This window comes from Myotis myotis, unplaced genomic scaffold (assembly GCF_014108235.1).
Source record: "Myotis myotis isolate mMyoMyo1 unplaced genomic scaffold, mMyoMyo1.p scaffold_m19_p_8, whole genome shotgun sequence".
Classification (NCBI taxonomy): Eukaryota; Metazoa; Chordata; class Mammalia; order Chiroptera; family Vespertilionidae; genus Myotis; species Myotis myotis.
Genome location: NW_023416390.1, coordinates 258,868 through 279,951, shown reverse-complemented (window position 1 = coordinate 279,951; position 21,084 = coordinate 258,868).

Here is a 21,084-nt window from a genome sequence, read left to right as displayed (position 1 = left end):
CACCATTTATTTTAAAATAAAAACGACAGTTCGCAATTAAAATGGCTGCACTCTCTTTGAAATGCCTGGTAACTTTCCAGAGGAAATATGCTAATACCGGTGTCTGCAGGGACCAAGCAGGCAACCTGAATGTCGAAAGGAGGCCAAGTAGAAAGCAATAGTTGTCCTAATGCTTTCAGTGCATAAACGTGAACCATAAGTCTGAGAACTCTCACATAGTATATGTTTCTGAAATGACGAGGAAATAAATTAGAGAGCCCTCAGAAATACATTTCCTGACTCTAAAGGTACCTATGAGAGAGATTTACACATTCAAGTGTTAAGAATAAGAATTGGGGAGGTTGAGAACTGGAATAAGAAGTTGTTACTTCTTTTCATTTATTCTTATAAAAAGAATTTTAAAGTTTTTACTTGGCAGGCAGATAATACAGGGGATTGTCTTTGTAAGATTTAAGTTGGACAATATTTATGTTGGGATTATATGTTTGAATAATTTTTATTCTTGGTTTTCATCAGATTATCTAGCTCTTCTCCATTCAACATGCTAGAACTTCTCAAATGCTTTAAATAAAGGTTGACAGATAAGAAACAAACAAACAAAAGAACAAGTTAACTCTTGGATTTAAAATTTCAAGTGCTTAGTATAGTGAAGTGGTCTACTTTAATTTGTATATATACCCTCTGATATTTGGGGTGGCTTCCATTAGAAGTAGTTGACAATTGGCTGCACCCCCATAATAGAAGCAAATCTCAGCCCACATTTTGCCATATGCCACTATTTATTGGCAACTAGGACACACATACAAAGATATACACTGACTGAAATCCTGAAGATGCTTAGCTTCCTGTGTCTCTGTGTGCCCTAAACATGTCTTTCATAGCCTGGCCGGTGTTGCTCAGTGGTTGAGCATCAACCTATGAACCAGAATATCAAGGTTTGATTCGCAATCAGGGCACATCCCTGGGTTTTGGGCTTGATCCCTAGTGAGGGGCGTGCAGGAGGCAGCCTATCAATGATTCTCTCTCACCGATGGTTCTATCTCTCTATCCCTCTCCTTTCCTCTCTCTAAATTCAGTAAAATATATTTTTAAAATAAAGTCTGCATAGAATGTTCCCCTGAGGCAAATGTGACAATATTCTAGCATGAGATGCCGCCAACTCTGTGTAGGGAATGAAGAAAACTTCCCTCTAGGAGTAGGGTTATAGGACCATTATGGGTCAGCCCTAGATCCATCTAAAAGGTCCAGGAGTCAGGACAGATGGCAGTGTTTATACTCTTCTTACATAAGAAAAGAAGGGTATACCGCACACACACGCAGCACTGTAGCCAATCTAATAACTTCATCATAAAATTTCATTTCTAATATCCATTCTGTTATTTAAGTTACTCCCTTCTCCAATGAAAACCAATTTCTAACATGAACACAGCTCTGATGGTGATGGGAGGTATGGATAGTTGACGCACTGGTTGGATGGCTCTGGGTCTGATTAAAGATTAGTTGATTATGCTTTGAGTGAACATTCTGATGAGTTCAACTGAATGCCCCTAGAGATCACTTGAAGCACCTAACACATACCTCAGAACAACCACTTTGAAATACTATAATAAAAAAAAAACCCTGTAGATATCATTTACTCAGGATTAAGGGCCTGGGAATGATTTTTAAAAAGACAGTGAAGAAAAATACCATAAATAAGAGCAAAGTCTCTTTCTTAGAAACTAGAAACAATTCTTTTGGGCTGGTGGGTAAGAAAAAGTCAGTGCGCGCTTGAAAAAGGAGTAAGACCAGTTAGGTCAGAGACAAAAGACAAGAACGGAAGAGTTTATTCAGAGTGCAAGTCAACATCCAGAAACCATCTGCTTTAACAAAGAACTCCTTTCCTTGTCCCTCCCAGGGGTAGTAAAGTCATCAAACAACCCATTCTTTCTTTCTCCATTATATAATGTCTTTGCAAAACTCACACAAGGCATTAAAGACACTGAAATTTTAAAAAATCAGTCTCCTTGGAGATTTCATAGAGCAGGAAGGAGGATGGAGGTATTTAGATGTTTTAAACATGATACTGTACATTTCATCATAAAAACGTGCATACAGTGGCTTGGAGACAGAGAGAGGTACATTTAGCTGAGCCAGAGGGTCCAGGGAGAACTTTCTGGAGAAGACTATCTGAATAGAATATTTATTTAGGAGTGTTTGAATTAAGAGACCATTGTTCCAGAATCGGGGAGAGCTGTTGATGGACAGTAGTGGTAAGAATAGAGAGACAGAATTAACAAATATTTTTTAAAAAATTGATGTGAATGAAAAGTTGTAATGGCTAGAGTGGTGATTATGGTGAAATATGGCAAAGACCTATTTCCACTTCTTCTGGGCACTTGGCCGGACTGCAAGACTTTGGGGAACCACGTCACTAAATTCCAGTCAATGGAACGTGAGCAGGGGTGACGCGTCCTATTCCAGGCCTCTCCTATGCCAGCTGAGCCTTAGGCTCTGTTTTTCCACGGGTTATAGACAATGGAATCCTGGGATGGAAGTTGACCTATTTCCAAACCAGCCTTGGAACACATGGTCCTGCCCATCTGCAACCTTACTGAATGAGAAACCAACTTCTATCATGTTTGAGTCACTGGACACTTTGGAGATCCTTAGGGAACAACAATAACGAAGAACAACCAGATAGTTGAATACAGCTTCCTAGAGGTGCCAACATCTAAAATAACACAGATGGGAGAATAGGTTTACGGGAAAAGATGAGAGATCAGTTTGTCACATTCTGCATTGAGGTGTCTGTGGGATGAAGCCAAACAGAACAGTGAAGAGACACTTGAACATATGAATATGAAGAAGAGTATCCTTAGAGATTTAAACTAGTTTCCACTTACCCTGAAGGGGATGGTGAGTTATTTAAAAATTACTGAACAAGCCAGCAACATAGTTGTGTGTACCTTTTATAAAAGTCATTCTTATGTGTAGTTTGGAGTGTAAGATTAGCCCCTGAGACTGGGTCATGCTTAAGGAATTTAATCTTCACAGGATAATATACCATTTCCAATTGGAAGCAAAGACAAACACTTATACAACTTGAGGTCCACCCTGACTGAATGATGGCCAAGCTAAACTGGAACTTACATGAAAAAGCAAGAATATCTTCTCCTGGATCTTGTATTCCTCAAACATCTGGACTATCATTGGTTAGTGATAGTAAAAAAAAAAAAATACAATGCACAGTATAGTATATAAAGTTTTATTTTAACATTTTGAAGATGTGTAGTATCCTAGTGATATTTGAAGTCATGAATTCTCTGAGACGTATCTTTATCGTATTCTGTTGCTTCATGTCTCATTTTAAGCTGTGTAGGGAGAGAATGAACTACTTTAATGTAACTCCATCAACATCTTTACCCAGAGTCCTGTTACCATTTTTGTCTTTTATGAAATCCTTGTCCCCACAAAAGGCTGGGTCACTTTTTCTCTCCTTGTTTGAATTGATGAAGGGCCTTCTTACTTATTATAGTACTCACGGCTTTAGGATTTGCATTAGTAAATATGTATACGGGCTCACAAAGTCACACCAACTGTAAACTCCTTACAATTATGGATAATTTTGTGTTCTTCACTTTTTATAACTTCTCAATTTATCCATAATGCACATATTAACTTTTAAAGTCAGAAAATTTTTAAAGAGAGAAGTGCCTTTTTTTGTTTAGGATGTGAGGAATTGCAAAAACATAAAAAAACAGGCACATATGTTACTGCTTCCATGTGGATATTTTAAAGAAGAACCTATAGTTTCAAAATGTAACTTCTACAGTTTCATAACTGCTACTAAAATTTTAAATGTTCAGATTCTTATAATCCTTTTCAAAATTAATGATGATGTTATGAGGTTAAAATTCTATAGTTAAGTGAGCCATTCCTGTCACATCTAATCGAATAAAAGAGAAACATGGTAATTGGCATACGACTGCTACCCTTCCTATTGGCTAATCAGGGAGATATGCAAATTAACTGTCAGCCAAGATGGTGGCCAGCAGCCAGGCAGCTTGAAACTAACATGAGGCTTGCTTGCTTCAGTGATGGGGGAAACCAACATTCCCCGCCTGCCTTGCAGGCCTCTGAGCCTGCAGTTTAAAAAGCATTGTAACGAATATAGAAGATAAACAAAACACCAGAAACCAGCTTTCAGCGAGCTGGGATCTCAGAGCAGGAGTCAGAGCTGGAGTTATACATTGTTTCGATTACCTACTTTCAGCAGCGGAGGCCTAAGAGCTGGAGCCTCAGAGCTAAAGCTGGCCCAGAATTAAAAAAAAAAAAAAGAAGAAGAAAAGGAGCGGTTGGGAGCTTCTGTCACCCCCAGCCTGAAAAAGCCCTCAGCCCCTCACCCAGACTGGCCAGGCACCCCAGTGGGGACCCCCACCCTGAAGGGTGTGTGACCAACCTCACCCAGACTGGCCAGGCACCCCAGTGGGGACCCCCACCCTGAAGGGTGTGTGACCAGCTGCAAACAGCCATCATCCCCTCACCCAGGCTGGCCAGGCACCCCAGTGGGGACCCCCACCCTGAAGGGTGTGTGACCAGCTGCAAACAGCCATTATCCCCTCACCCAGGCTGGCCAGGCACCCCAGTGGGGACCCCCACCCTGATCCAGAACACCCTTCAGGGCAAACCAGCCAGCCCCCACACATGCACCAGGCCTCTACCCTATGTAGTAAAAGGGTAATATGCCTCCCAGCACCGGGATCAGCGGAGCCTCGAGGCCTCCCAGCACCGGGATCAGTGTGACAGGGGGCAGCGCCCAAACCCCCTGATCGCCCTGTGGCTCTGTGTGTGACGGGGGGGGGGGGGGGCACAACCTCCCTATCCGCCCTGCTCTGTTCATGACAGGGGAAGGCGCCCCAACCCCCTGATCAGCCCTGCTCTGTGCCTGATACGGGGGAGCTCCCCAACCTCCTGATCAGCCCTGCTCTGTGCCTGATACCGGGGAGCTCCTCAACCTCTGATCGCCCTACGGCTCTGTGTGTGACAGGGTGAGGCGCCCCAACCCCCTGATCGGCCCTGCTCTGTGCCTGATACGGGGGAGCTCCCCAACCTCCTGATCAGCCCTGCTCTGTGCCTGATACCGGGGAGCTCCTCAACCTCTGATCGCCCTACGGCTCTGTGTGTGACAGGGTGTGGAGCCCCAACCCCCCCACCCCCACGAGCCCTGCTCTGTGTGTGACAGGGTAGAGCCATAACCTCCCCATCGGCCCTGCCCTGAATGTGAGAGTGGTGGCATCCCAACTCCCTGATCCGCCCTGCTCTGTGTGTGACAGGGGGGGTGCCCCAACTCCCCTATCGGCCCTATTCTCTGAGTGACAGGGTGGAGCTCCTCAACCCCCTGATGGGCCCTGCTCTTTGCGTGACAGGGGACAGCGCCCCAACCCCCGGATTGGCCCTGCTCTGTGCATGACAGGGGGTGGCGCCCCAACTCCCCACTCGGCCCTGCTCTGAGCCCGACCAGGGGCTGCACCTAGGGATTGGGCCTGCCCTCAGCCACCCGGGAGCAGGCCTAAGCCAGCATGTCATTATCTCCCGAGGGGTCCCAGACTGCGAGAGGGCACAGGCCGGGCTGAGGGACCCCTCTCCCCCCTGAGTGCACAAATTTTTGTGCACCGGGCCTCTAGTAAGAAATGCAAAGCCAGGAAGAGAAAAGGGAAGAATACAAACATATAGCCAGTTGATAACAAAGTAATTCATATGCATTAACATACCCTTTCAAGTGACATTTCATTGTACTGGATTGAAAAAGTTATACTCAACTATCAAAAATCCAAGAGGAGTGTTGAAAACACCTTGAAAGAGCTGGGGGATTTAACAGCCGAAATCACCAACATGATGGGTTTCTTCCATTTAGTCTCATCCATAGTCTTGTGCTATGGGAGACTAGCCATTCCTGGCAGAGACCTCCGGCTGCATCAGGAAGGAGGCTCGGGGATACAGGAAGGGTTAGGGAGCCGAGGCAGAGATTCTGAACTGATACTTCAGATTAAAACTCTCAGGACGTTCAGTTTCCTCCAAAATAGTCGGAGCATCCAAACACAGCAGAGCTCTGCTCTGAAACCAGAGCATCTGTGATGGGATCTCACTTTGTAACAACTGCCCATGGTCTCCAACAGAGCAAGATCCAGAAACCGCTACTGACCCTCACGTCCGGTGCTACTGAGGAGAAATGTGTGATCATTCCCGCAGTTACAAGCCGCCTCACGCTTCTTTCCCAACAGTAAAATGAAGTCATCGAATTTATGTTAGATGTCGAGAGGTCAGCAATAAAAACCCACCTGCCCACATTATGGGGACACAAAGCACATATGATCAACTGTGTGGAGTTCATGCATGTGCGGTTCCCTGAAATCAACTTAGGCAACTGTCTCCTTGGTCTCCATACCTCTCATGACAAAGAATCTCCTCCTTTCTTTTACTGCTAATTTAGGTGTTAATATTTTTTTACCAAGTGCCAACTGACTCCTAAAATAGTTTAATTTCTGTTTTACAAATTTATCTTTCAACACTTTCAACACTTCACTGGTTAATTATATTAGCTGAACAGAAATTCACTACAACATGGGCATTAGTATTTACCTTTCCCTGAACTTAATTATCTTGGAAATTTAAGACAGTCATCACACAGCAGAAAAGTAAATGTATTTTAGAGCTTCCGCATTTTTGGAAGTCATGTAAGCTGTCCTCTAACACTCAGTTTGTCTCATAAACACATTTGTCAGTGCTGATAAGAAACATCAGAGTGGATGCCAAGCAAGACACAGAGACTCTAGCAGCAAGGGAAACACTGAACTCTAAGCTTCCAGATCCACAGAGTTCAGAGCAAAGGAGACCAGCCAGCCATCAACGTTCTCATCGCGCAGTCATGTCCCAGGTTCCAAACAGAAGCAGGGGTTGCTCAAGAGTCATTTAAATAGTTTTAGCTCTTAAACCTACTTTTTCTTCCTCTCGCAAAATCTATGCTTGAAATAAACCCAAACCCATTTCCTAAAGTGGCATCGCAGCCACCAAGGCCTTGCACTTTGCTTTTATTCCTTTCTTGCCGTGACTGTTACTGAAGCATTAAAAGCTATAATTCTATCAGCCCTAAAGTCTGGATCAAAAAGTTTTTCTATAAACACGGGAAATGGGAGACACAGATAAAATAAATAACTTGGAATTTGGTCACATGAGCAGCACTGAAAGAAATGTGAATGTAGGTCACCAACCCATTTAAAATTCCAGGGATTATAGTATTTGTGTTGGCAGATACTCAGTTCCTACAGTCGATATTTGCTGCTTCAACTCAAACATCAACGATATTTCTCAGACTAATTAGCTATATAAGTGGTGATTCCTCTCCAATTAGAGAAACTTGGTTATTATCACCCAAATTACTCCATGGTGGCTTTTTAAAATTTGAGGTATCACATAAACGTATGTTTTCTACAGATTCAATTTCCTTCTTCTCTGCTAATGAGAGACAAGGGAGAAATAAGTTTCAAATTGTGTGTTTGCTAAAATTACTACGAATAAAACACCTGATTGGTTTCTGATAATCGCTCATTTTATCATGCCTATGTCTTCCACCATGGTTCGTTTTGATAATGTACAAAAGTTGTGTGTTTTTTTAATCCAAATACTGGGTTTTAAGATCTTAGAATAGTATTTACAAAACTCTTTAAATGCTGAATTTCAAGATGAATGGCCTTTGCTTGTTTATGTAGTTGAACTTTATTACTTGTCTTAGACATAGCACAGCGCTGTGGGGAATGGGTGCGAACACGCACAATGCAGAGCACTGGAGTAGGAGGGAGAAGCTGTTCCGAGACAGAGCATATGTCTTAAAATGCGTCGGCATTTTTCTTTATAAAAATATAGTTTATTGATTTTTTACAGAGAGAAAGGGAGAGGGATAGAGAGTTAGAAACATCGATGAGAGAGAAACATCGATCAGCTGCCTCCTGCACACCTCCTCCTAGGGATGTGCCCGCAACCAAGGTACATGCCCTTGACTGGAATCGAACCTGGGACCCTTCAGTCCGCAGGCCGACGCTCTATCCACTGAGCCAAACCAGTCAGGGAACTTCAGCATTTTAAAGACATGTTCTCCTGCATGGAAAACCACTGTCATTAATTTTGACCCAACTTCTCTCTCACTTATATCAATAAATCCCTGACAGGCTTCAAACTTTGTCTACCTTTATTGTCGGACAAAGACAACCCACGTGAGAAATAAGGGTGCTCATAAATGAGAGACAGAGAAGTGATAACAGTTTCATTTACAGACCAGGAAACAAGAAACCAGCGCCCAGCAAAGATTCCTGTTTAAGGAGCCACACTGGGCAGGCACAATTCAGGTGGTAAATTCTTAAGAGTCTCTCACCACTTATACAGGGAGAGCTGAAGAAAGCTGTCTTTACAAAAACGATGATCTGTAACATTCACCAAAATATCAAGTTTCTACACAGCAGAGTTATGCTCTTAGAAAATACTTAGCCCTGGCCGGTGTGGCCAAGTGGTCGAGGTGGGCCAGGCACCAAAGGGTTGCACGTTCAACTCCTGGTCAAAGGCATTACCTGGGTTGCAGGTTCTGTCCCTGGACCCAGTGGGGGCATGTGAGGGAGTCAACCAATCTCTCTCTCTCTCTCTGAAAAAGAAAAGAAAAGAGAAAAGGTCAATGGAAAAATATCCTCAGGTGAGGATTAACAAAAAAATTACTTAAATGTACTCATTGAAATACTAAAACATTTGTTAAACTTACTATGTCATAAGTGGAACATGATGTTTACTACAATAGCTCAATTTTTGATGTGAAAAATATGCACGGGCTCACATTGGCACACACACAACACGTTAAAGAAAGAGCTAATGCAAGAAAGTAAGAGTTCTCAAAATGTGTGCCTACTATTTTGGAGCTCAAAATTCAAAATGCAGTAAAATATATGAGTATTTTCCTCTGTAATTTCTTCCTCATCCTTCTTGCTTAGAAAATACTCTTACCAAAACATCCCATTTTATCTGTTGTTCTTAATTTTATCCCCAAAATCTTGTTCTTTAAGTCCTTCCCATCTCAATAAGACACCAAGTCCATCTTACCAACTCCTCACCACAGGCAACTGTGGCTTCATTATTGTTGTTTTATAGCACGTTTGCAAGCATGTGGTGCAAGCTCTCCAGCCTGAATTTTTTCAAAAGTATTTGACTCCTTAAGGCCCTTTACAGTACCATATAGTTTATTACCAGCTGGCAATTTCTGCAAAATGCTTTTCAAGATCTTGAGAGGGATTGGTTTAAGTCTATCCATCCATGTGGAGACTGGCAGCTGAAAAATACTGTCTTCTACTCCATGAAAATAGTGTCTCCCCACTTACCTGGGTCTTTTTAAATTTCTCTCATCAGTACTTTTCAATTTTTAGTATAGAGGTCATAGAAATATTTTATGAATTTTAATTCTAAGTATGTTTGATCCTTATCAAAAAGGATATTTTTCTGATTTTTAATTTTCTTTGCTAAGTATAGAGAAATTGACTTGATTCTTAGTGATTTCATAGCTTGAAACATTGCTAAATTAATTAGTTCTAATAATTTATATAACCCTTAGACTTTTCTATATGCATATATAATTATGCCATCTGTGAATAAACAGTTTTTATTCCTTTATAATTTGTATGCCTCATATTTTTTGCCTTTTTTTCATTAATAGGAACTTTAAGCCAATGTTGAATAAAAATAGTGAATCATGTGGTATTCATCATTATATAGGATAAATCATATAGTTTTCTCTAACTGTCTCTACTATTCCTATTTTTCTGAGATATTTTTTAACATGATTAGGTGTTGAATCCTGACAAATGTTTTCCTACATTTATTGAGATGATCACGTAAAACTTTTTTCTTTGTTAACATCGTAACTTATGTTGCTTGATTTGTGAATTAAACCAGTCTTGCTATCCTGGGGGAAAAACCTTACTTGGGCATGATTTATTATCCTTTTATATAGTTCTGGTTTAAATTTGCTAGTACATTAAGAATTTCAGTGGCTGTGATCATGATGGATGTTAGATTATAGGGTATTTTCTTTCCTTTTCCCCCCTGTAATGTTTATGTCTGGTTTTGAGATCAGGATAATGACTCATAAAATGAATGGAGAAGTATCTATTTCTTCTCTATTTTCTGAAAGAGTTTTCATGATTGCTCTTATTTCATTTTTAAATATCCGATATCCATCACCAGTAAAGCCACCTGGACCAGCAGTTTTCTTTGGAGAAAGATAAATTTGTTTCATTATACAGGGTGTGGCAAAAGGAGGCTGACCACTGTGAGGACACAGAACGGTTATTCTTGGTTAGTGTGTGCCAATTACTGTACCCTTTTCCACAGGAACACTCTAACCCACTTTTGCCCGCCCTGTATTTCCCGCTGGGTTGCTGCTGACTGCGCTGGACTGTCTACTGTCCCCTGGCACGACTGCCTCAAGACACAGCTGGGAAATATATTACTACATTATCCTAGTAATTCTTTTAGATTATGCCAAGTGAAAATTTCCAAAGACGAGGCTGTGCCTGGGATTTGGAAGCAGAACAGGAGCGCGGGCCCTCATTCACGTTGGGCCCGGCTGGCAGGTCCGTGATGGCTGGCCCTTGAAAGGCTCTTGTCTCTGTTCTCTTCCCTCCTCGTCCTCCAGGCCCTGGCCAGGCCCCCGCCCCCTGTTCAGACACAAGCCCACAGGCGGGCAGGTCCCCCGGGGACAGGTGTTTCTAAAGAGGCAGCAGCTTCTGCCTGGGCCTCTCCACCAGCCCCGCCAGCCCCTGGGTCCTCAGTGGCCACACCTTCTCTGGTTCCCGGATTCGCTGAGTCTGCAGGCCAGCGCTCGGGGCTGGGATTAGTCACTGTTTCTCCCACAGGCCTTTCTCAAACTCCCCCAGCTTCTCCCGGATTATTGTGCAAACTCCGGTCCCTACGTTAAACACTCCATTTCCATAACTGCAGAGGTTCTATTTACCTGACAATTCTCATTGATATACTGATATATGGACAATATATTTTTTTTAATTTGCTTTAATGACCTTCTACTTCATTTTTTTTTTTTTACTTCTATGTTGATTTCCTATGGAAATATCATTACCAGCTTTGATAATTACCCCCTCCTTTCCAATAGACATACCTGCTATTTTATTCTCATATTAATTTAGTAAAAGCTTAAAATAATCTTAATTCTTATGCCTTTATAGTAGAAATTGTGGTAGAAAAGCCTCTAGTGTTTCACCACAAAGTTTCTTTTCCCCCCTTGAGGTATGCCTTTTTTTAATCATTTTGAAGCCATATTCTTCTCTTCCTAGATTATATTGACATTAATATATATTTGGATCTTTTGAAACATTTGACCTTATCACAGTTCATCCCTGTAGTATTGCATCAAGTTGTAGTTATTCATTGATGATATGCTGAAGTACATTTGCCTTAGAGTTTTGCCTTTATGTTCAAAGCAGAACCTTTTTATCAATTAGTGCCCTTCATTGCAAATAACAAAGTCCTCTCACAGTCGGGTCTCACAATAGTCCAGCTGGATTGCTGGACTGACTCAATCACTGACAACAGCACTTTGGGTTTTACCCTTGTGAGAAGCAACCAGAAAAACCACAGGACATGCAAAGACGTTGGCCAGCCAAGAATAAGTGTCCTCTATGGCCAAACCTTTTACTAGCTTTTCTAATTACAGACACAACGTCCTAATACAAAATCCCCTAGTCCTCCGCTTTTTTCCTTAAAGGGACAGAGAATAATTGTTTTAGGACTGCAGGTCAGCTGTTCCTGTCCCACCACTCGAATGTGCACTGGAGAACTAAAGCAGCCTCGTGTGTACATAAATGAGTAGGCGATCCTGCCCCCTGCATAAATGGTGGGTGGGGCTACGTTTCAATCAAATTTTATTTACAAAAACAAGTAGCCAGTCCACACACCAGTTTACAAAATCCGATTCTAGAACCATCCTACACACAGGAAAATATCTGTTCCTCAAAACTATAACAGGGCTAACAATACTCGCTACAAAAACTGCAGTCTCCGCCATTTTAAACTTATTTGCTTGAATTTGCTGTCCACATTCTTTGGTTTCTTGATGTCTGTTTATGAGATCATTATTCATCATACTAGAGGCCCGGTGCACAAAATCCATGCACTCAGGAGGGTCCCTCAGTCTGGCCTGCACCCTCTTGCACTCGGGGAGCCCTTGGGGGATGTCCAACTGCCAGCACTGGTCATCCTTAGTGCTGCCATGGAGGCAGGAGAGGTTCCCACCACTGCCGCTGAGCTCACCAGCTGTGAGCACAGCTTCTGGCTGAGTGGTGCTCTCCCTGTGGGAGTGCATTGACCACCAGGGGGAAGCTTCTATGTTGAGCATCTGCCCCTGATAGTCAGTGTGTGTCATAGCAATGGGTCATACTGCCATTGGGTCGATTTGCATATTAGCCTTTTATTATATAGGATTACTTTTAGTTTTATCAAGTACTTGTTGTGTGCTTTTTGCTATAATCTCTTATAGACAGCATATCGTTGGATTTGGTTTTTAATAAATTTGCAAATTTGGGGTAATTTGTAGTTACGCCAAAAGCACTGGAAGTTTAATTGCATGGTAAGAGTATCCTATATAATAAAAGGGTAATATGCAAATTGACCCTAACAACAGAATGACTGGGAATGACTGGTCACTATGACACACTCTGACCACCAGGGGGCAGATGCTCAATGCAGGACCTGCCCTCTGGTGGTTAGGGCACTCCCACAGGGGGAGCTCTGCTCAGCCACAAGCCAGGCTGATGGCTGCCAGTACAGTGGTGGTGGTGGGAGCCTCTCCTGCCTCCTCAGCAGCGCTAAGGATGTCCGACTGCAGCTTAGACCTGCTCCCCGCTGGCAAGTGGGCATCCCCCGAGGGCTCCCAGGCTGCCAGAGGGATGTCTGACTGCCACCTTTGGCCCAATCCCCCCGGAACAGGCCTAAGCAAGCAGGTGGACATCCCCCGAGGGGTCCCAGACTTTAAGAGGGCACAGGGCAGGCTGAGGGACAACCCCCCTCCAAGTGCACAAAGTTTTGTGTACCGGGCCTCTAGTTATATATATATAAAAGCCTAAGTATCTGTCCAACCATCTGAACGGTAGCTATGACATGCACTGACCACCAGGGAAGATGCTCAACACAGGAGCTGCCATAATACACATTGGCCATTTAAAAAGAAACAGCACCATGGATCTGGCGCCAACAAACCAACACTCAGCTTCCCCCAAGTGGGACACAGGCTCCACCACCACCCCGGAGTGCCACCTCACCAAATCGCAGCCAACACTGCTGAGACTCCATGGCGCAAAATGCGGCCCACAGCCCAGCCCAGAAGTGGTCGCTGTGGGCACTGGGTAATGACGTCACATAGCAATGCACAGCTTTCTCTCCCTAGCGACTAGCCTCCTTGGAGTTTCTTCAGCCCAGGAACCTGACTTGTTTTATAGCCAGGTGCAAACATTTTACAGTTCAACCAAATGTTTGTGAAGCATTTTCCTGTGCCTCATCTCATTTGAACCTCATAGAAGTCCTGGAGTAAGTAGATAGGAGACTTGGTAGAATCCTTTTTTTTTTTTTTTCATTAGCAAAACAATGGAGATTTATAGTTTAGAAGCGTGACCTGACAGAAAAGAAGAATTGGTGGACCTTGAAAATGACTTCAGGTTTTCTCATGACACAGAATATAGTCAAACACTGCTGCAGTTAAATATTTTACCTGTTGTTCTCCCTGTGTGATCTACAATAATAATCTGCTTCATGTTGATATATAATGCTGTGTTGCTGACAATTACCTGAAAGAGAAGTTGATATGCTTCACTGGACTGGAAAAAGTTTAGCAAAATCAGAAAGCAGGTCGAATTAAGCAAGTTTATCTATATCTATAAAAGTTAAGTTGACTCATGAATGTGTGATACATATAAAGCTGTTGCTGGCGCTAATCGCATGCACGTGTTTCAATCTGTCATTGTTGGTCATGAATTTGGCTGACACTTCTATTATAGAGAAAGGGCAAATAGCTATATTAAAATATTTCTTCTAATTTCCTTTCAATGTGCACAGATCCATGCACTGGACCACTAGGATATTATGAATGTGGAATATGAAGGAGTAATAGGTAGACATCTGGGATGTACATCACTAGACATAGACTTATCTGTTTACTAGCTGTATAGTGACAATTATCCCCATTGTTTCTAAGCATTGGGCTAGAAATAGATTTGAAAGAAGCAACATAAACAGCATGTGAACACAGACTAATTACTTTTCCCATGAAAAAGAAAAAAAGAAAAAGAATTTAATTTCTGTTAATAGATGTGTCAAATGCAAAGCTACCTAAAATATTTATTGTAATTAGCAAACTTATAATAGTAACCATCAGTTTGTATTTTTAACAACAGATGGAAGATATTTCTCCCACCCATTTTATATTTCATATTTTATATTTAAATTTCTTTCTTCACACTTAAAGCCTTACAAATAGTGTACTGGCATTACTGGCTTCACAGGGCGTAGCAAGCTTTAGGGCACAGCGTCAGTACCAGGGGTCACATCTTCTGATTCATCTTCAGTAAAAGGATCAGTGTCCTAAAACTAAGAAGTGTAGTTCTAAATGGGTAATGTACCATCTGTGCACCTGTAACAAAAACGTTTCCTATAAAATGGGAGAAAACAGTCTTGGTCTCCCACATCTCAGAGCTCTATGAAAAAAGACATACTTGGTAAATCACTTTCAAGGCCATAAACTGTTTTACAAATGTAAGATTTTGTTCTACAGCCTTTTCAAATGTTTTTATTATGATTATTAACTTAGGACACTAACCATTGTTTTAATAATTGGTTCTAAACATCTTTGAAGTTCAACATGATACTAAGATATCCACTTCTAATTAGTGGCATAGAATCATTAGAAAAAACAAAAGAATGATCAGGAAAGCTTCTGACAATAATCAATCTGAGAGTTAGACCACCTTAACCTCTTAAATGAAGTTTATACACTTTATAAAATAGGAACGATGTGCCGAAACCGGTTTGGCTCAGTGGATGGAGCGTCGGCCTGCGGACTGAAGGGTCCCAGGTTCGATTCCGGTCAAGGGCATGTACCTGGGTGGCGGGCACATCCCCAGTAGGAGATGTGCAGGAGGCAGCTGATCGATGTTTCTCTCTCATCGATGTTTCTAACTCTCTATCTCTCTCCCTTCCTCTCTGTAAAAACTCAATAAAATACATATAAAAAAAATTTAAAATAGGAACGATATAACGTACCACACATCGAAAAATATTTTACTAATATTTCAAAAAAGTCTTTAGCTAGAGAATTAAATTATTGATTTCTAAAAAATTAAATTTGAAGTACCTGTAGAGAATAGACTTTTAATGTGATCTATTCTGCTCTATTGCAATATGCATTTATTTTATATTAAAATTTACATACTCTGAAGCATGTCTTTATTTCCAAAAGTAAGTTAAGGGGCAGGGGGTTACAATGAGATTTTGCTTGCCTTTTTTTTCCCTTGCCTTTTCCTTCCTGTATTTCTGCTCTTCTGGCTTCTGAATTACCCAGTATCTTCACCATACTTTCTTATGAGAGTTCAGAGTTTCCACTGAGACAGCTCAACCTGAACTGCCCCCCTCTCAGAATACTTAAGTCTTCAAAATAACCTCTCTTCCCCTGAATGACCCTTGCCATCCATCAACAATTCTAGTATCCTCAGGGCAGAAGGCCTGGGGGTGGGAAGCTGGGTAGAGGGGGGCAAATGGGAGACATCTGTAATACCATCAACAATAAAAATTTAAAAAACCTGCAGACAAAAAAAAAATTCTAGTGTCTTTATACAGTTGGATTGAAGGAGGCATAAGGATAAAAATAATTTATCTAGTTAATAAGTGACAGACTTTTAACCCTTCCTATAATGTTTGCATATTTAAAGCGGAACCAAATACACTCAGAAAAAAATTTTGACAATTTTTTTTGGAAACACTGTCACACTGCAAAGCTAAATATCCAACTGAGATTGTGATTCAGGGGCAGAGTCCCTTGGAGAGCTCCACGAGGCGTGAGCACAAAGCTCTTTGTCTTGGGGATGCTGCCCCTACTTATAGGGTTGCCTTTGGCCTTCAAACCCAAGGACCTTACACTGTGGCCATGGTCTTGAACGCCTCCCTCAGTAAACAGGGAGTGGGGACACAGAGCTGCAGGCGGCAGGATAAATTCTACTTCAGAGAACAAAGGCAGGAATACAGCTTCGTGTTGGGCTCCAGCCCACAGCCGGATGTCCCCCTGAGCCCACAAAACGTATTTTCTATTCAATGACATTGTGCTGAGTGACTCCGTCTGGAACAGTCAGTCTCCCGGGAGCAGTCAGTTAGTCGGGACAGACAGTGCTGCCGAGCCTAACAGCTCTTGGGGGCGTCTTTCACTGCAGCTGAGTCTACTCACCAACGTTCATGGTGATGCGCCTGAGTCACAGAGAAAGGGGGAGATTATGCCCGGCACGCTCTGTTTCTTGAGGAATGCTCTCCTTAACGGAGGATGGAAAAATCCTGCTTAATGCAGTGGAAAATCAAAGGAAGTGGACTGGTTTAAACACTTTTCAAAAGAAAAATTAAGCTGGAAGAATCAAGGGCATTAACGAAGACAGTGTGGTATTAGAAAGTAGAGAGGCATGGATTCCTGGACCAGTGTTCAGAGATAGATTCACATGAATTTGGCTGGTTACTTCTGTACAACGCTGAGAAAGCATTTGATTGTGTAGACTTTTCAGCTAATAATGTTGGAACTATAAAATATACATATGGAAATGAAACGAACTTCAATCTAAAACTCCCTCTTTATGTAAAAATGATATAAATTTTCTAAATCTCTGTTGCCATAAATAAAAGGAAACTCTCCCTTAAGCATTCTTTATCTCTTCTGAGAAAAGTAAAGGCAGAGGAAAAAAGGGTATGGTTTTCTAATGTTCTATTTTAATTCCAAATATTTCTACTCATAAAGACCAAAAAATTTAGTCTTTTATTCGTTGCTTATTTTACCATTGACAATTCTCACCCTAAAAAAAAAAAAAAGAATTCCTTTACTTGATTTCACTTTTTAAGGTATAATTACAAATGAATAATCTAAAACTGTGGGTGGTTTCACTAACCTAAGATAATTAATTTTAAGGCATAATGCTACCATCTTTTGTTCCTATTCACTAAACCCTTGTAAAGTTTTGTGGTAAGGCTAAAAATTGGAAGTCTGTATGAGGAAAAATTAGATATAAACATACCAAATGGAACTTTTCTGAACTTGCCCACCCCAAGTACAGGATTCATTAGCACACTATTTACAATAAATGGAAATATATATAATTTTTAAAAATGAGCACTGTTTTTGGTTGATCACTAAGGACAGAAAAAAAGTCTCAACAATAAAGTAGCGGATTCTTCAAAAGGAGGCACATGCACAGTATATTCTTAAAAGTCTAAGAATAAGGAAGAAGGAAATCAAACATATTTTTGCTATTAAAAGTGAATTATGTATGTGCTATCTTCTTACCAAGCTCACCATGGATTACAACCCAAATCTACTGACAATGTAAGGAAGAATGATGATAATGTAAGTTACCATTTTAACAATGGTTGCTGTTATGATATCAGATATATTTCCTCTTTTGAAAAGTGAAAAACGTTGTAACTTCCAGTCCCAAACCAGCCTCTGCCATGCACAGAAGTGGCAGCTGAAAATAGAAAATCCTTCATCTCGCCCCCAGAACCCTGGGAGAATTTTCCCTTCACCGTCAATAAATTCTGAGCTAAAACTGAAAATGTTGTCTGTCTTGGTATTGGGTTTATCTGAGGTTACATTTATTTTTGTCTAACAACTCGGAAAGTACACATACATAAATTTGCAAGGTTAAACACCACAGAGTACCTTACTGCCAATTTCATCATTCTCAGGCAATCAAGGAGAAGTGAACATTTCTACCCAGAAGGGATACAATCTTGCCCCCTATGAGCTCACACACGCACACTAATTAAAAAAGAAAGAAAAAAAGGCGGTAGGTACTCAACTCAGCGTAGTAAAATTCTGTGAAAGCTGGGTCTTTCCTCTTTATTCTAGGCAAGAAGCCTCTCTCAGCAGGTCTTTATATATATATATACTACAGGCCCGATGCATGAAAATCACACAAGGGGCTCGGCCCTCGCAGCCCCCGCTTTGTCTGGAAGGTCATCTGGAAGGACGCCCAGAAGGATGACCAGAAGGTTGTTCCGCTGTCTAGTATAATTAGAATATTATACTTTTACTCGAGGCCCATTGCACAAAGATTCGTGCAATAGGCCTTCTTTCCCCTGGCTGCCAGCACCAGTTTCCCTCTGGCACCCGGGACCCAGACCTTCACTCCGGCCACCACCTTCCATCTTCGCTCTGGACACAGTCTTTGCTGTGGCTGGAGCCTTCAGTGTTTGCTCCTCACTCCAGCTGGAGTCTTCAGTCTCCAGCCAGAGCTGCGCCTGTAGCCCCCCACCCTCCCTCTCATAGCTTGATCACTGCTTCGCCTGCAGACCTCGCCGACGGGCTCCTGGGTCCCAGGGGGCCACCTTGCCTGTGGCCTGGCTTCCTGGTGGTTCCTGGGGTTGCACACACACGGGGGCCTGGATGGCGGCTCCAGGTGTCCCATCCTGCCTGCAGTATGCAAATTAGCCGCCATCTTTGTTGGTGGTTAATTTGCATATCACACTGATCAGCCAATGGCGATGGTAGTGAAGGTACGGTTAATTACCATGTTTGTCTATTATTAGATAGGATTCTTATAGACTAGAGGCCCAGTGCAGGAAATTCATGCACAGGTAGGGTCCCTAGCGGCTAGCAGCTGCAGGCCAGGGCCTCCCTTCCCTGGCTGCCAGCTGCCAGCAGAGGCCTTCCTTCATTGCATGCTGCCCCTTGGTGGTCAGCACACATCATAGCAAGTGATTGAACTCCTGATCTCCATGACAACTCCTGAGGGGACACTTTGTACATTAGGCTTTTATATATAGAGAAGATAGACAGATTTTTTTTAGAGAGAGAAAGGGGGAGAGAGAGAGAGAGATAAAAACATCAATGATAAGAGAGAATCATTGATCGGCTGCCTCCTGCATGCCCCACACTAGGGATGGAGGATTTTCCCACATGACCAAGCAATTTTTTAAAATATATTTTTATTGATTCCAGAGAGGAAGGGAGAGGGAGAGAGAGAGAGAAACATCAATGATGAGAGAGAATCATTGATCAGCTGCCTCCTGCATGCCCCCTACTGGGGATCAAATCCACAACCTGGGCATGTGCCCTGACCAGAAATTGAACCATGACCTCCTGGCTCATAGGTCGATGCTCAACCACTGAGCTATGCTGGCTGACTCTCCCAGCAGGTCTTGAATATGCACCAGACTAAGGGGCCCAGAAGACATGCCTCCACCACATTGAGCTGGTCCACAGAGGAGGAACCAAGATGTATGAGGCCCTTAGTCTCATTCTGCTTCTCCGCAGTCACTGGCAGATGTGCTCAGCTGTGCGTATCCGCTACTTCTTGAAGAAATATACTTAGAGTCAAAACTAAGATGGTGTCATAGGAATAAACTTGTTTATAAATTATGCCTGTGGGTTTTTATTAATTAATAATTTGGTGACAATCTAAAGCAATTTTTCTTAATTCTGATGGCTCATTAGAATAACCTAAGACACTTTTTCAAAAATATTGATTGCCTGGTACTCTCAGGCATTGCTGAGGTGGGCTTTAGTCATTCGTCTTTTTGAAAAGCCTTCCAGGTGGATAAATGTTCAGCCATGGTTGAGCATCTCTGACCTACATGAACCACCACACAGAGTTTATTGGGCCAGAGAAAGTTAGGTCATGGAGCATATTCCTAGTGCCTCTTTAGCTATGAAAAATTAGACGTTTGTGCTAAAAAATAATGCCATTTTTTAGGGAGAACAGACTCTGAAAGAGACACTGGCTCATACCCCTGCTCTGCCACTTCATACTGTGTGAACTTGGACAACTGTTAACTTCTCTGAATATCAGATTTTTCATATAAAAAATTAGGACAATACCACCTACATTACAGGATGGTTTAGGGAGGGTTAAATGGAAGTCCTAATAAGTTGCAAAATTCAAGGTCAATTCCTTTTTCCAACATGATAGTAGTCATTTGAAAAAAAAAATGTTTAAAAATATACCTGTTCATTCAACAAATATTTCTTGAGCACCTGTAATATGTGCATGCTCCCTACACCTCAGCAGGAACAGCCTTGACTTTCTCAAATAATTATTCATATTTACAGTTTCTACTTTTCATATTTCATTTACTCTTTCAACTTATTCAATCCCTTCCCTGCCACTATGTTATCAAATAAATCACTGTAGGTCAACCAAAAACCTTTGGGTTGCTAAATACAATGGACAATGTTTCTGCTCTTTTTTATCCACTCTTTCAATTTCTTTTACTTACCCATCTTCTTAAACTCGTCCTTTTAAAGTTTAAATTTTTTCAAAGCTTGATCTTGGTCTCCTCTACTGTTTGGTTTGGTTTGGTTTGGTTGGTTGGTTGTTTTAACCCACTAAGTTTATCCCCAGCCTGGAACGATTCCATGAGTACCAAACCCTTCTATCAAACTCCACCAACACTCGAATGCCTCCAATAAATCTCATACTCCACATACACAAAGTTGTACTCATACTTGTTTCTCCTAAATGAGCCTGCCGTTTCTTCAGGCCAAAAATTAGAAAGGCATCCTGTGACGCATCCCTCTCATTCACTTTCCATTACAATGAACCGCCAAATAGTATCGGTTTTACTTCCTGGATATCCTCCCAATTATCAACGCTTCTCCATCTCCACTATCAACCACCCTGGTCCAGTTCATAGTCACCTCCAGCCCAGATGAGGGCATCGGCCTCCTGCCCTTGGGTCTCCACAACTACCCCTGCTCCTCTCTAATCCATTCGCTACAAAGTAAGTTTATTCCGGAACGCAAAATAGGTTTTGTTA